The sequence below is a fragment of the Pelodiscus sinensis genome, chromosome 5, assembly GCF_052426305.1.
Source record: "Pelodiscus sinensis isolate ZL-2025 chromosome 5, ASM5242630v1, whole genome shotgun sequence".
Lineage (NCBI taxonomy): Eukaryota > Metazoa > Chordata > Testudines > Trionychidae > Pelodiscus > Pelodiscus sinensis.
Window position 1 is genome coordinate 59,851,496 of NC_143056.1, and position 15,016 is coordinate 59,866,511.

The window sequence follows — 15,016 nt, forward strand, 5'->3', positions numbered from 1 at the left end:
TGAAGGAAATATAGATTTTTTTTTCTCTTAACTGTTCTGAATATAGTATGGCTGTGTCTACACTCGTGTGAACTTGCGCCAAAGCAGCCGCTCTTGTGCAAAAACTTGCTGCCTGTCTACACTGGCCATGTGTTCTTGCGCAAGTAAACTGACGTTCTACTGTATAAAATCAGGGCTTCTTGCGCAAGAACTTTGACGCTCCTGCTCAGGAATAAGCTCTCCTGAGCAACTGTTCTTGCGCAAGAGGCCAGTGTAGACAGGCAACATGAATTTCTTGCGTGAGAAAGCCCTATGGTTAAAATGGGCATCAGAGCTTTCTTGTGCAAGGGAGCGTCTACACTGGCAGGGATGCTCTTGCGCAAAAGAACATCTCTTGTGCAAAAGCACATGCCAGTGTAGACGCTCTCTTCTGAAAGAGTTTTTGCACAAGAACTCTTCCGCAAAAGAGTTCTTGCTCAAGAAGCTGCCAGTGTAGATGTAGCCATCATGAGTTCAGGAACTTGCAATTCTAAACTTCATTGAATTTAGAATCTTGTAGTGTACAGGATTCTGTTCAACCAGCACTTTGTCCCAGAACCTCTCTTTCTCTCTAGGCTGCTGTCAGGGCTATGCTGTGCTTCCCAGCTGCTGTTTGACTTTCTTTGCCCCTCAGATGGTCTTTTCCATAGACACAAGTATAACTGCTTCAGTGACTACCCAGTGGAACCCTCCATCCAACACATGCTAGTTTCTGGGCAGCCTCCATTATGCTTCATTATGTGGGGTCTTTAACTGTCTGTCTCATATATTTGTCTTCTGTGAGGAGCACACACTAACATTTCACTGAGGTTTTAACCTAAGCCATTTAAGGCAAAGAATGGGCCTTTAAAGCATGTGTACATTGCAATTAAAAACTCAAGGCTGTCCTGTGCCTACTGACTGGGGCTTGGACCAGGGTGGGTGACAAAATTTCTGGCATCCTGGCTAAGATTGGCAGAGCCAGTTCTATGATCCTGGAAAGGGTGGGGCTGGGGACTAGCCTCCTCCTGCCAGCCCTTTAGAACTGCTTGGGGCTCCAGCTGCAAATTTGAGCTGCACCTGCCACTGATGCTGTAGTAGCAGTGTCCAGGAACCTCAGGCCCTTTTGAATCACCGGGTCCTGAAGCAGTTGCTCTCTTTGCTCTGCCCCCTCATTGGAGGTCGTGGCTTGGGTTAGGGGGCTAAAATTGGGAGTGAAGCTAGCCTGTCTTTTGTAGGGAGACTACAGCTAGTCTTTCTGGAGGGAGAGAAAGGCAGCAAAGTAGATCAAATACATGCCCACAAGAGCTGAGTGAAATGTCAACTTCTAACAGTTGTGAATTTGTGGTGGTATGTGAAACATGGAAGAAACCCCTTTTCTTTGTGACTTTCTAACAGGGGTGGGCAATAACTTTTGATGGGGGGCACACCAAGATTTTGGTAAGTGGTCAAAAACCACACTTTTTTTGAGGGGGTGCAGGGTCTAGAACAGAAGTTGGGTGCAAAAGGCAGTTTGGGGTAAGGGACTGGGGTGCAGGAGAGGGTGTAGGGTATGAGAGGGGGTTTGGGTGAGTGAGGGGGTTGTGACCTGGGACAGTGGATTGGAGTGCAGGGTATGGGAGGGGGGTTGGGTACTGGGGAGGATTCTGGCTTGGGGGAAGGGTGAAGGAGAGGTTGCAGGTCCTGGGAGAGAGTGGTGACCTAGGGCAGGGAGTTGGGGGTGGCAGGGAGTTGGGGTACCAGGAGGCACTTACTTAGGCAGCTCCCTACCAGCAGCTTGGTAGGACTCTCAGGGAGGATCTCTACCTGCTACAGCCCTAAGCTGCTCAAAACAGCTGGCTGTTGTGGCCATGTACCTCTCTGTGCCACGCACCCCTTGTAGCAGGGGAAAGGGGAGCCATGTTCCCTCTATTTTTTTTCTTCCATGTGAAGAATATATTTTATGTGCACCACCACCAATAGGAACATATGCTACTTGCTCTGAGCGCTTTGTTAGGCAGCTGGGTGGCACCTGAATCTTTCTTGGGTGCCCATCCAAGTGCTCAGCTTACATGGAACATTGTGGAGAGGAGGACTTCATAGGATACCCTTAGCCCCAGCCCAATCTTCACAGCTCTCATGGGAGGGGGGACCACCAGAGAGCCTACCTCAGGTCCCGGCAAGTCAAGCCACAAGATAAATCAAAAGGCTTGGTGGGCCACATCTGGCCCTTGGGCCATACTTTGCCTGCCCCTTTTCTAGTGCCTACTAATCCTACTTGCTCAGCATGCCTTTCTAGTGGACTCACCCTTCAGATGTCCTTTCCTTCTAGCATCTTACTGTGTCCGGGAAGGTAGGAAGAACCATCCACTCTCAGTATCTCCACACAATATGCTGGATACCTGTATTTTGTCTGAAGTGCTGTTTCTCATATGAGTATCTAAATCACGTGAGGCAGTAAGTGGGGCAGACTATATGATGCAAAAGGTATGGCTAGCTTTTCAATTTGCACACAGCATATTTGCGTAGGTCCTCTTACCTCTTTCCAGAGTCTGAAAGTGCTATTTTTATCTCCTTTAAAAATCCTGGTAGGAGGAATGGGCATTATTTCAGCAGACCCTAACCATCTCTAAACATAATCTCCAGTAACATCAAAGGAGTTGGATGAAGATAACAGAAAAGAGTCTGTAAAAGTTCATGGTCTCTATAGACTATTTTTCATTCTGACTGTAACAGAAATCTTGAAGGTATACTTGCCTGGACAGAGAACATCTTCAATAACTTCTTGCATCCATTATAGGTAAGAATGTGAGGAGAAATGGTTCACATGGGGGGTTAGCTCAGATGTGATACAAATAGAGATGAAATTCAGGTTTCAGATTTTTAGGAGTAATGCTGGGCTTGCTGTGTGGCTTTGTGCTAGACAAATTAGATTTGCTGTTGATGAATTACTGGAATTACAGCCCTCCTTATATAACTTCCCTGCTTCCAGCTGGAGCCAAGTACAAATTATATGTATCACAGTTGATCTGCAGAACCAGTAGGGGCTGCAACAGCTGAAATTGGTCATCATTAGCACAAGAACCTTGAGACTAACACATTTGATTTATCGTGTCCAACTAGGTAAGGAAGGTGCATTATTCTATGTAAAAAAGCAAGAAATGCTAACTGGGCTAATTTCTAAGAACAGTAATGAAAACGTGAACTTGAGGCTCCAGCATGGCTGCACAAAGGTGAGAGATCACCCTGAACTCCAAGACATAGAATCAGTGACTGCACCCATCTCTGAGGCCCTGTCCTACCATTTGTGGGGCAGGCAGACTCAACCAGACAGGATCTAAATGTGAAGGGGCTCAGTGTGGAAAGCTCCAGGGTGTCAGGTGAGGGGGTTCTACATGGGATAATCTGGGTGCAGGCAGATCAGTGGGGAGTCTAGATGGGAGAGTTCTGGATACACAACAGCTTGTGGTGGGAGGGGTTACAGGTTTAGGAACACAGAGGCTTCCAGGTGAAGATTGTTGGGGCTCAGCAGAGAAGTCTGAATTTGGGGCTTTCTGAGTGCTGGGAAGTAGGGCTGGGTGGGGTGGGAGTATGGGTGCAGCTAATTGGGGGTTAGTGGCATGAGAGTCTGGATGTGGGGGCTCAGGATAGTGCACAGGGGAGGGGCTCATTAGGGAAGGGGGCTGAGTGTAAGTGAGAAGTTGGTTTGGGTGCAGAAGGAGGGGGTCTGGCTGCAAGGGGGGTTGAGGGTCAGTGAATGGGATTTGTTTATGGAGGATTAAGGGGGTTCTGGGTGAGGCTTGGCAGGGATGTCTGGGTATAGGATGTCTGGATGCAGGGGTGTTGGGTGGATGAGAGAGCAGCCCCTGTACAATGATTCCTCTCCCCACAGCTGAGGAGTGACGGGGCAGAAATCAGGGGAGGATGCTGAACTTCATGCAGCTGGGGGAGGTTTCTGAGGGTGGGTCTGACAGCCCCTAGCAGGGAAAGAGAAAGTCCTGTCCTCTTCTTCCTCCAGCTCAGTTGGGATTAGCAGCTGATCTCAGGGTAGGTGTGACAGGGAGCCTGCCCTGCACTGGCCCTTTAAGACCAGGACTCAGGCCCTGAGCCGGGGCTAGAAACAAAGAGGCCAGCTGGAGCTGTTTGGGCTAGGGAGAGCCCAGCTGGCAACTATCTAGGGCAGCACAATTGGCTTGTAGAAGCCAGCTGAAACCATTAGGGCGAGTGAGAGCCCAGCTGACAGCTATAAATGGAGAAGCACAGTTTGCTTGGGGGGAGCTAGTGGAGGATTGACTGCCGAGGATGCAGGCGCTCCTTGGAGGGAGACAAACTGGGGATAGCCAGCAAAGGCTGGAAGCGGGCCAGCCAAGACTTCCCTTGACTAGGGGCTGGAGACAAAGCCTCTGGTTTGTGGGCCGATCAAGAGGCTGACTAGGTAAGCAGAGCTGTTGCGACAAATGCCAATGATGAGCAACCCATACAGACTGTAACTTGCCCTGAGACGGGCTAGTTGAGGACAGTCAGGGGGCACTGAGGTACGATAGGGGGCTTGCACTCTGACAGTAGGTAACAGTTATTAGCTGGTGTGTCCCCAGCCCTGTGGTAAGTTAGGCCTCTGCCAACTATTCTGGATGCCTGAAGCAATGCACCTGCACAGCTACGGAGAGGTGCCTGACTGTTCTTGCAGCTTCCACTTCCTTCCCAGTTAGTCACTTTTTTTTCCTGTGGAGAAGCAAAGAAATCTATGGGAGATATTCTGTACACACACAATGGTGCAGAATTTCCCCAAGAGACTCATGGCAAATCAGGTAAGTTGGCAATGCTTTTAAGGCCTAAATCCTGTTGGCCCACAGATGGATCTCACAGTGATATGTATGTAGGTTCTACAAACTGTCTAATGGCATACAATGCCCATATTTTTTCAGAGGAGATTTATTTCATGAAAGAGTCAAAAGACGGGCATGTTGGTATGAAAAGTCTACTCCTGGGGGAATTTTGCACCTTATGCTGTGTCAGGGACAGATGCAGCCTCACTGCTAAGTCCGAAGCCTGAGTGTGTCAGGAGGATGTGGGGTGATCATTCACCTTCATGCAGCTAATGGTGTGTGATCCCCACTGACATGCTGGAACCTCTGCGTTTATTTATTGACACAACTTGCAGAATTTTGACATATTTTGTGAATAATTTTTTGGCACCGAATGCCTTCAGGAGTAAAATCTTCTACATGAAGAGAGATTAAAAAGATTAGGGCTGTTAATGGGGGATATGAATTGAAAGGTATAGCACAGTTAAAGTGGGCTCTTCCTAATCACCCATTATTATAATAAAAGAACAAGGGGAATGAGAATGAAAAATAATAGGTAGCTAATTTAAACTTCATAACAGTTTTTACCTTTTCACATAGTGTACAACTAACCTTCTTGCCTCAGAATATCATAGAGGTCAAAGGGTTATTCAACATTTACAAAGACAACAAGAGCATCCACTCTTGCAGAAGACAGGGAAAAATAATAATGGGTATACGTACTCATGGTTCAGATAATATAGAAACTTCATTCTAACTCTACAATCCTATATACAGAGCCACCCCATCCATAGGACAGTTCGAAGCAGCTGCATAGGGCCTCACATTTGGGGGGGGGGCCTGCAGGGCCCACAGCGGCCTGCGGAATTTCTGTGTCCCCCAGACCTCACACCCACTTTGAGCACAAAAGCTGTAAAGGAATTCAAAACTTAGGTCAAATTGCCCAGATGTTTGCATATTGCAATAAGCTTTGACTGAGTTTTTGGTGAGCCAAAACTGAGTTTAGAGCAAGCTTGTAACTGGTTGGTAGCTTTGAGTGGATACTTTGAGTGTGAAATAGAATTTTTGAATGGTTTTGAGTTGAAACCAGGCAAAACTTCTCAAAGAGCAGTTCTGTCCAAACTTGACTTTGTGTTTATTTAAACTTCAAAATTAAAATGAAATTCATACATGTGAATCTATGTGAGTCTAAGCCAGAAAGTAAGATTAATCAAAAGTGGCCTGATTTGACACTTTTTTAAATAAAAGAATGGACAGTCCTAGGTTTCTGTATTTCTCTTGTAAATATTTTACTGGGAGGCATGAATTGCACATTGCTGTTGTAAAAGGGAGTGGGAGTGGGAGTGGGAGTGCTCGCGCTCGCTCTCCCTCCCCCTCCCTTTGCTGGGGTAAGTACTCTGGGAGTCATTGATCCATAAACTTAATAAAAGAAAAATCTCGAGGAAATTGTCAATGGCTGATGCAGTGTAGCCATGTCTTGAATACATAGGGATCTTAGTTATTTCCTTTTGTAAACAATTATTTTATGTAATCAATCATGAAAAAATGAATAACTTACAGCAATAACAAACAAAGGCAAGGAAACTCCATTAAGTTACAGAAGCATATTATATACAAGTAGAAGAGATGGAAAAAATAACGGAACTAATTAGAAAGCAAAATTAACAGACTGACACTGGAGGCTTTTAGAGCCCAGTTTCATCTCGGAGAGAACCTCATGCAGCTGATTCATAAAGTTTATAATGTGCTGAAAGTGTGCATTCAGAAGTGTTTGCACTTGGGCAGATATGGTAGATGCTAGCAAATTTGAATGTGGCCAATTTTACCGTATTTTGTGTATTGTGGCCACAGTTGACCTAAAATCTCTAGGCTGTGTCAGTAAACATTAGTAGTAGAGTCATTGGCATTTACAATGGCATGCATCAGAAAGGATTAGGAACTGCCAGTTTTATTTCAGACTTGACAAATAACTTCATAATTTCAAAGTTTAACAGTAATAGGTGGCATTTGGCAAAAATATGTAGTCTGGGGTTAGGAATTTGCAAGCTTCCAGAGTTAACTATTGTAGCATTTCCAGGTGTTACTAAAGATCTAGACATATGTTGTATGAATTATTGTTGTAGCTGTTTTGGTCCCACAATATTAGAGACACAGTGGATGAGGGCCCACAAAAAGATCTTGTTGGGCCAACAAAAGATCTTACCTTCTCTCTCTAACCCCACCTGGTCTCTTTAAACATATGTTGGTACATAAGTCTATGTTTCTGGTTTGGTCTCGTCTCTGCTCTCAAATGGTTCGAAAATTTTTGGATTTTTCATTGTCCTCTTACATAAAACTTCATTACAAAAAAATGAAGAGGCCTACAGTGCTGACATGTTGTGTTAAAAATGATTTGTTCTCCTTTCAGATAACATTAGTTTATCTGTTTCCTTTGATCAGTAGTTGGTTATTCTTGAAATTAATCTTGTAATACTTGTAATGGTTTGACTTTCTTGTATCTCCAGTATAAAATGCCAGTGACTGAAGTAGTACTTAAAACACTGATAAGCACTGTCGTCTGTAGATTGACTGTCCTCTATGCAGTTAAAAATAGAGTGGTGGTAAGTGAGATCTGATGGATGGCTCGAGCTTTGTAAATAGGCAGGAAGCCATTCAGGTTATGGTTTGTATCATGGTGACTGAACGTTTTTGAAGTTAGTTGATTTTTCTATACTGCTATGGTTAAGAATACTATTTATTTGTTTTACCATAGTGCCTGGGTAGCCTAGTCATGCATATGTGAATAGGATCCCTCCTAGTATTAGCAAAAGGGGAGCTATTGGATGAGCTTTCTCATGAGCGCTCCTTGACTTAGGAACTTGCTCCTTGTTTTGTTAGAGTTCGGATTTGTTGACCTTCTGGACATGCTGCAAAGCTCAACTTTCCTCCTCCATCCATCCCCCTGGCTTTTAGGGAGGGAATGGATCTGAGGGGTTTAGTATGGTTTACGTTCGTTGTCTGCGTTTTAAGATGGGATGAGTAGGCCCTTTGTTTTTATTAAATTATTATTGGGTACGTATACTAATTTATAGGATAGGCACACAGAACATAGGATGCAAATACCTAAAGAGTTTTATGAACCAAATCAAACTAAAAATTATATTATGTACTTGGTACGTAGTGGGTGTATTGTACTGTACCGTCTGTGTATAAATGAATAACATTGCTTTCTAGTGGCAGAAACTAAATGAGGACATGGACTAATGCTAGTAGTGTAAGGGAAGACCGTTTTCCTTCAGCTTATGTGGTAGAGACCTGTGTTTTTTGGCTCTAAAGGGAAAGTTCTACTCCTGGCTCCCAAGATGCATGTGTTTGTGTGAAGCGGAGTTTACGTAACTTTCTTTTGTCTGCAGTGCATAGATTCATTACACATCGTTCACATCACAATTGGCATGATCTGGAATCTTGGTTGATGGTTTCAGACAAGACATTAAAGAACAAATGGCTTTAGGGAAATAAACTAGATGTAGTTGGTCCATCCATATTATAAAAGAAGGTTAGCAGGGTAGGATGGCGAAACTTGCGTTTTCTTTGCCTATCCTATCTTTGCACCATGGATAGATATAGCTTTTCAGTTTCTGAGATGGCCACTTTTTTCTGACACCTAATTCATTTAAAATACCTTTAGAATAGATGTTCTCAACAATAAATATTTATTGGAAGAGGCTAAGGCATACAACTGTAAAATAAGATTTACTGATATTTATATTTTAACTATGTCTCAAAGAGTTGGTTGTACTTTTTTCCCACTGCTTGGAAGAAAGAATAATAAATTCACAGAATTATTTTCTGATAAGTGCTTTTCAGGGGACAGTAATTAATAGATATATGCCAGTGTGGGACAGTGTGTGTAATACTATTTTGAGCATTTTGTAACTCAGGTGGTCAAAACATTCTTGATGAGATCTGCTGAAAATGCAAAACAAGCAATCTTCCCTAAGTTTTTTGAGTGTTGACAACTTTTATTGTGAGCAGTTTTGAACCTGACATTATTAAGCAATGCAAAGAAGCCAAAGTATCATCAGTGCCTTGCATTTGCACTTATAAATATGTACACTGTTGAGGATTCCAACTGAAGTGTTATGCAGTATACATAGAAGATACCTTATATTACATGGTGCATTATTGTGCCAATAATTGTAATCATGTTTACCAATCTGGATTTATAATTTTAAATTGCCTGTTGCACAGTCTGAAATGCCCTATTGTCCAGCACAGACACACCTATCCTGTTCTGTTCTTCTTGTAAATAAGAGCACTAAAATAATTTTGATGTGTTGCCTAACTTCATCCCATGTACATGGACCATATTGCAAGGAACAGTCTACATTTTAGTCCAGAAAATGTTCCATACCTAAGAGGCCTATTTAGTTTATATAAAGTAATACTACATTTGAGTGTTATGATTTTCAGAGGCCTTGACCTGGTTTTATGTACAATTCTGTGGGTTTCTGTGTGGCTATTGCACTTGCCAACACAAATTGGTGGCTAATCAACAGTATGTACATGTAACTGCATAGAGATCCATTTTTTTAACTTGGGCAAAAACTTTACAACATAAAATTGCAGGTACTGTACATATAATTTTAGGTGCTGGTTAGTAAGTGTGCCCCTCGTTCTTAGGATCAGTTCATCCCCTTTCATGGTAAAACTCTTTGACTTCTCCCTTGGTCTACCCAATCTCCATCTCATTTCCCAACACAGTCCCACAATTTCAAGTGGAACATAGGGAAAATATCTCGGCCATAATTATGTTTTGTATCTGTTTGTTGTATATCTATATCTAGGTAGAGTAAGGAGTCTGGAATAGAAGACATTTCAACAGGATTATGCTATCAGGTCTTTCTCACTTGATATGGAACCTCATCAGGAGACACAAATGGAACTGGAAATTCACAAGGACAGCTTTATCAAACAAATTAGAAGGTAAAGGTTGAAGATTGGGATTAGCTGGGATAAATCCTTTAAAACTGCAGTATGTTAAACTGTGTTTTATCCTTCGACAGAATCAGACTACAGAGCTATAAATCAATCTGTCTCTTAATTTCTACCTCAAATCCATCTTTGGAGTCCAGAATTTATTTAATTATAATTTCTAAAAAAAATTTCTTATTGTTAGATTCATCTGAAGTTCTCAGCATAAATATACCCATGTAAAATTTATTTTTAATGATAGGAAGTACTTATAAACTTGTAAGCATATTTTAATATAGGGACAGCTGGTGCACATTTCCATAGAGGTTGGTCATTCAAAGAATGTAGGAAGTGGATTTGGATTTCAGCTATGTGCTATTTAAGAAAATGGATGGAAGAATAGATGACTCAAATTCTGAATAAACACATTATTATTCTACATACACACTCTCCTTCTTTCTAAGGTTGGGAGAGTCCAGTGATATGTTGGGTTTCATGATGTTTCCTTTTTCTCTTTAACCTGTATGTTGTGTGACAGGGTCAAACTAGAGGGCTAGATTAGAAGGTGAAGGCAGTTTTAAGAAGCAGAAAATGCCTCTCTTGATTAGCCAGGACCTACTTCAGGGCAGCCAGGAGCAACTGACCCAGATTTAGCATAGGCAGCCAGGAGCAACTGACCCAGATTTAGCATAGGCGGAGTGAGCCCAGCCCGGGCGTAGCTCCTACAAATCATTTAAGGGCCAGCTGATTTCACTTCGGGCAGCCACTGGGTCTTTAAAAAGGCCTTCCCAGCTAGGAAGTGTGGAAGGTGCAGAGGGTAGAAAAGGAGGTTGGAGAGAGGTGAAAACCTATACCAGATAAGAAAAGAATCAGAGACCTGTCAGTGTTGCTAGAGACAGAAGGGTAGGTGAGGGACTCTGACGGGGGTGTTTGTGTTGCCTTCCCTAAGTAGCCTGTGAACCCAGCTGGTAGCTAGGGAGGACTGGTTATCCAGCCCAGGCTGACCAGGGGGCATCTGCCTCTTTGCCCTTTTTAGCTGAGGGATAGAAGCCCAAACCCTGGCAAGGACAAGTGGTACCTGGGCTGCAGTACCTAGACTGTGAGATGGTGGACTGAACAGGAATCTGGGACCCAGTAGTGGGACTGACTTTGCCACAGCTGGTAACTTGTAACTTAAATTTTCAAGAGTGAAAAGTAAAAGCTTAAAGGTGTGAACTCTTGATGAATCTTGACATGATGCTACCTGTGATTTAGAGAATCTATCTATAAAGTGTATGAATTTTCTGTATGCATTTACCAAGCTTCAAACTCCATTTGAAGGGGCAGATTTTTTTCCCCATCTTTTCAGCTCTGAATTGGACTGAAATTCCTGCTGAGTTAGTGAAGGTATAATATAAATTGTTGTAAAATCTTGATAGTCCTCTGTTAAAAAAGGAAGTGTTCTATAGAAAAGGTTGGTTTTGATCTTGGTGAACTGGGAGGGAGGTGGAGCAGAAGAGAGGTCATATAGCAACTTTTGAAGTCCAACTAGGACTCTGGTCAACTGTTGAGGCTGGTCAGAAAATCACCTAACTGAAAGGTTATGAAAGAGTAGAAGTTGCTCTATTTAGTTTCTTTGGCAATCTTTTACCAGTTTAAAATGCAGTAACCCAATGAGGTAGGGAACCTTGTCTACTTCTCAGAACACCCTTCCTTTGGGAGTCTAAGCTGGAAAGGGGGAAATTCATGTAGGACACAGCTTGAGAGTGCCAAAATTCTTCTACAAAGTCCTCCCAGTGCTTTCATGAGAGAGTGGGATTTGATGATCTGGGACAAACTGAACCTGGTAGAGGTCTTAACCTTGCTTCATTGACTCATTGTCCCTGTCTCCTGTATGATAAGTGGTACAGGGGAGGGGTGTTCTATTGCTGCAAATTTTGAAGTGCTGACAGAGTACTGATAAAAATGAAACTAGTTGTAAAGACCTAAACCTTCACCTGACGCATCTATCTTCTCTTTTCCAGGAGGACTGTGAAAATCAGTTTGAATGGGCATCTAGAGATAATTGAAATTCCATTAAAAGACATTGCATTTCTGCAGTTCCCTTTGAAGGTTCCTATATTATATTGTTACCTTGACTAAAATATAAAAGTAATCAATCCATACAAACTCTGTTCATGATCTGAGGTAAACCTATGAAGTGGAGATCATTGCAGAAATGTGTGTGGTTTTTTCTTTTTAATTTACTCAAAAAAAAAAAAAAAAAAACCCCTACACATTCATAGAATTGGAAGACCTTGCTTGGGTTCTAAATTATTTAGAAAATTAGAGCAACGAGAGGTTGAAGTGGCTTTTTTTAAATTTTATATTTTAATTGGACCAAATTGTGTTGGTGAAAAGGACAAGCTTTTGAGTTATACAAAGCTCTTCAGGTCTTACATTTAGAAAATATCATTCCAAAATAACACAACATGGACACTTACTCTCTGGTTCTCTATACCAGACACTGGTACCTTATACCAGAAGGGATTCCTATGCATTTCTTTTATTCAGGATGCAGTCTTATGACCCACAATGTTTTCACTGGTGACAGCAGTAATTAACCAATAGGGTTCTAATACCTACAGAATGGGTCATTGACAGATTCCTGCTATCCTTTTTAATGGGAACAAAGCGACAGATTCTTATGAGATTAAGGGTATTTTAGGTTACAAGTTGCTTTGAGAGGTGATGTAATACTTGTATTTTCCAGTGCAACCATTTAATTGCCTTTCCAGCAAATCTGAACTTGACTTTATTTGCTCCTGTGACTATGGATACTCACTGCAACCACCTTGTACTGTATATTGAACAGAAACACTTTTTATTTAAGGGAAGGACACAATCAATACATTTTGTCCATGCAAAGCTTGAATGGAAAAATAAATATAATATATAGCAATGGAAACTTGCTGGAAACTCGCCTTTCATTTTGTGATTCCCGTTTCTCTCCCCATGTATTAAAATATGCATTTATTTTAACAATATAAATGATACCTTAGTATTACCTATTTTGAGCTTTGGGTACAAGTTATTAGCTAGTATGAATGTTGTTTTACCCTCTAAGGGATCTATTTTTAAATGAAATCCAGCAATTAAAACCAAAAATAACCTTAAATTTACAATATCGTATGATAGCTTTTTATAGACAATGTTCAGTTATGGGAAAATAAGCTTTGGAATTTAACTTTAGAGGAAAGAGCCACAGAACTAAGTGGCTGTGTCTACATTGGCACCCTTTTCTGGAAAAGGGATGCTAATGAGACCAGTCGGAATTGCAAATGCCGCGGGGGAGATTTAAATATCCCCTGCGGCATTTGCATGAACATGGCTGCCGCTTTTTTCCGGCTCGGGGCTTTGCCAAAGAAAAGCGCCAGTCTAGACGGGATCTTTTGGAAGATCAAGCCTTTCCCGGAAGATTCCTTATTCCTGGATAAGGGGTTTTATTCTGATATGTTTTCTTCTTCCAAGATGTACCATGAGTTTTTATCCATGTGTCTCCCCACATTGGCCCAAGTACTAGAAGAGAATTGCTGTGGGTTAAGTTCCACAGTGAGTTACAAGGCACACAATTCAAAGTCAGTGTTGGTCTTGTGAATTTACACAGTCGTCCCCAACAGTTCGGAATAATGACCTCAAATACCATGTCTAGTCTGTCTAACTCACCAAGAAACAGTTCTGAATACCAACTGCTCTTTGAAAATGTCATGCAGTGACGTTACTCAAAGTACAATCTGGACTGCTGGACATTTGTGTCCTTTCCTTTCCTCGACCGGGGGTGCCTTTTACACTGCTTCACTGTGAGCAACTGCTTGTGGTCCGCTCTCAGCCCCTCTACTCCCTCAGCATGTATAGCTGTGGGTGATTTACAGTATGTGTGATAGCCAGTCACACTTGAATGACATGACTGGGCAGCACTCTCCTGGACAAGAGAAGCTCATATAAAGTCTGTCATCTATTAATAAATTGTTGCAGAAGTCTTGTTATCCCAAACTGAGTTTCCCAAATACTTCAGTCCAAACACACTGATTTTAAGAAACAAATTTATTAACTATAGAATGAGAGATGTTTAAGTGACTACAAGTTGAGGTGCCACAGGACCCCTCGCCGCTTTTGCAGATTCAGACTAACACAGCTACCCCTCTGATACTCTACAAGTTATGAGGCACACAAATCACAATTGGTTACAAGGTAATAAAAGTCCATTAGAGCCACTGCTCCTGCTTTTAAAGCCCTTTTCTAATGGATGCAAGCTGGATAGTCATAGGGTTTTTTTGTTTAAAGACCAGAAGGGACCACCAAATTATCTAGTCTACCCTTCTGTATAACACAGGAGATAGGATAGCAGGTTGAAACAATGTATTGTGCCCAATAACTTGTTTATGGATAAAGCATGTTTTCTAGGAAGTCAGCCAGTCTTGATCTGAAGACATTGAGAGATGCAGAAAACAGAATTTCATTTGGTAGTTTGATCTAGTGGTAACTCATCCTCACTGTTAAACATTTGGGCTGTATCTTTTATTTGGATTTACCTAGTTACTGTCTAGCTGTATGCCTAATGCTATTCAACTGACAGCTTTGAATACTGTCAATTGAATTAGAAGAGAAGGAAACTTGTTTTACTCTGATTTTATTTTCCCATTTCTCTAAATGCAGCATTGCCTAGGATCTTGAGTTGGGTTTACTGATCCTGTTCCTGTCTTGTCATGACTTGACATGAAAGGGTCAACTTCAGCCCAGAGAATAGCAGTAGCTGTTGGTGCTAACATTTAGAAATAAAAGGCAGGATGTGTCCTGTAGAAGGAATGAGTAGTAATGTTTCTAGGGAGGGTCTAGATCTGGTGGTGGGCCCATGCTCTATGGAAACTGGAACTGAGTGAGGACTGGTGCCTGAAGTGCTGAGGAAGGAATCAATTCAATTCAGGACGACCTCCGGCTCTGTGAGGAAGGGATTAATTGGCTGTGGGAAACCCTGAGCTGCAGAATAAGTACAACTTATTATTTTTTTAGACTCTTTCTTTACCTTTGGAAAGACGAGGAGGCAGATTCTATTATCTGGCCAGAGGACCAACCTGCTTAGAAGCACCAGAAATGACCCAGCCAAAAGCAGAATGCTGAAATTTCTGGAGTCAAAAGCAGGGAGGCTGAGTGTGTGTGGAGTACTAGATACCAAAGTGACTGACTGTCCTGGTTCCTACTAGTGGCATACTACAACTTAATTGTTTTCCTGAGATGAGGAAAACAGGATTGAGCCAGTCCTTAAA

The 15,016-nt window shown here is 42.1% G+C and overlaps 1 long non-coding RNA gene across 1 annotated transcript in view; it reads left to right on the top strand.

Moving 5' to 3' along the window:
• The first annotated feature begins 4,273 nt into the window (after positions 1-4,273).
• Positions 4,274-15,016, top strand: part of LOC149524320 (uncharacterized) — a 30,770-nt gene continuing 20,027 nt past the window's right edge. The window contains exons 1-2 of the long non-coding RNA XR_016349642.1: positions 4,274-4,411; positions 9,608-9,746. This is a non-coding gene — a long non-coding RNA (uncharacterized LOC149524320). The remainder of the gene's footprint in view (positions 4,412-9,607; positions 9,747-15,016) is intronic.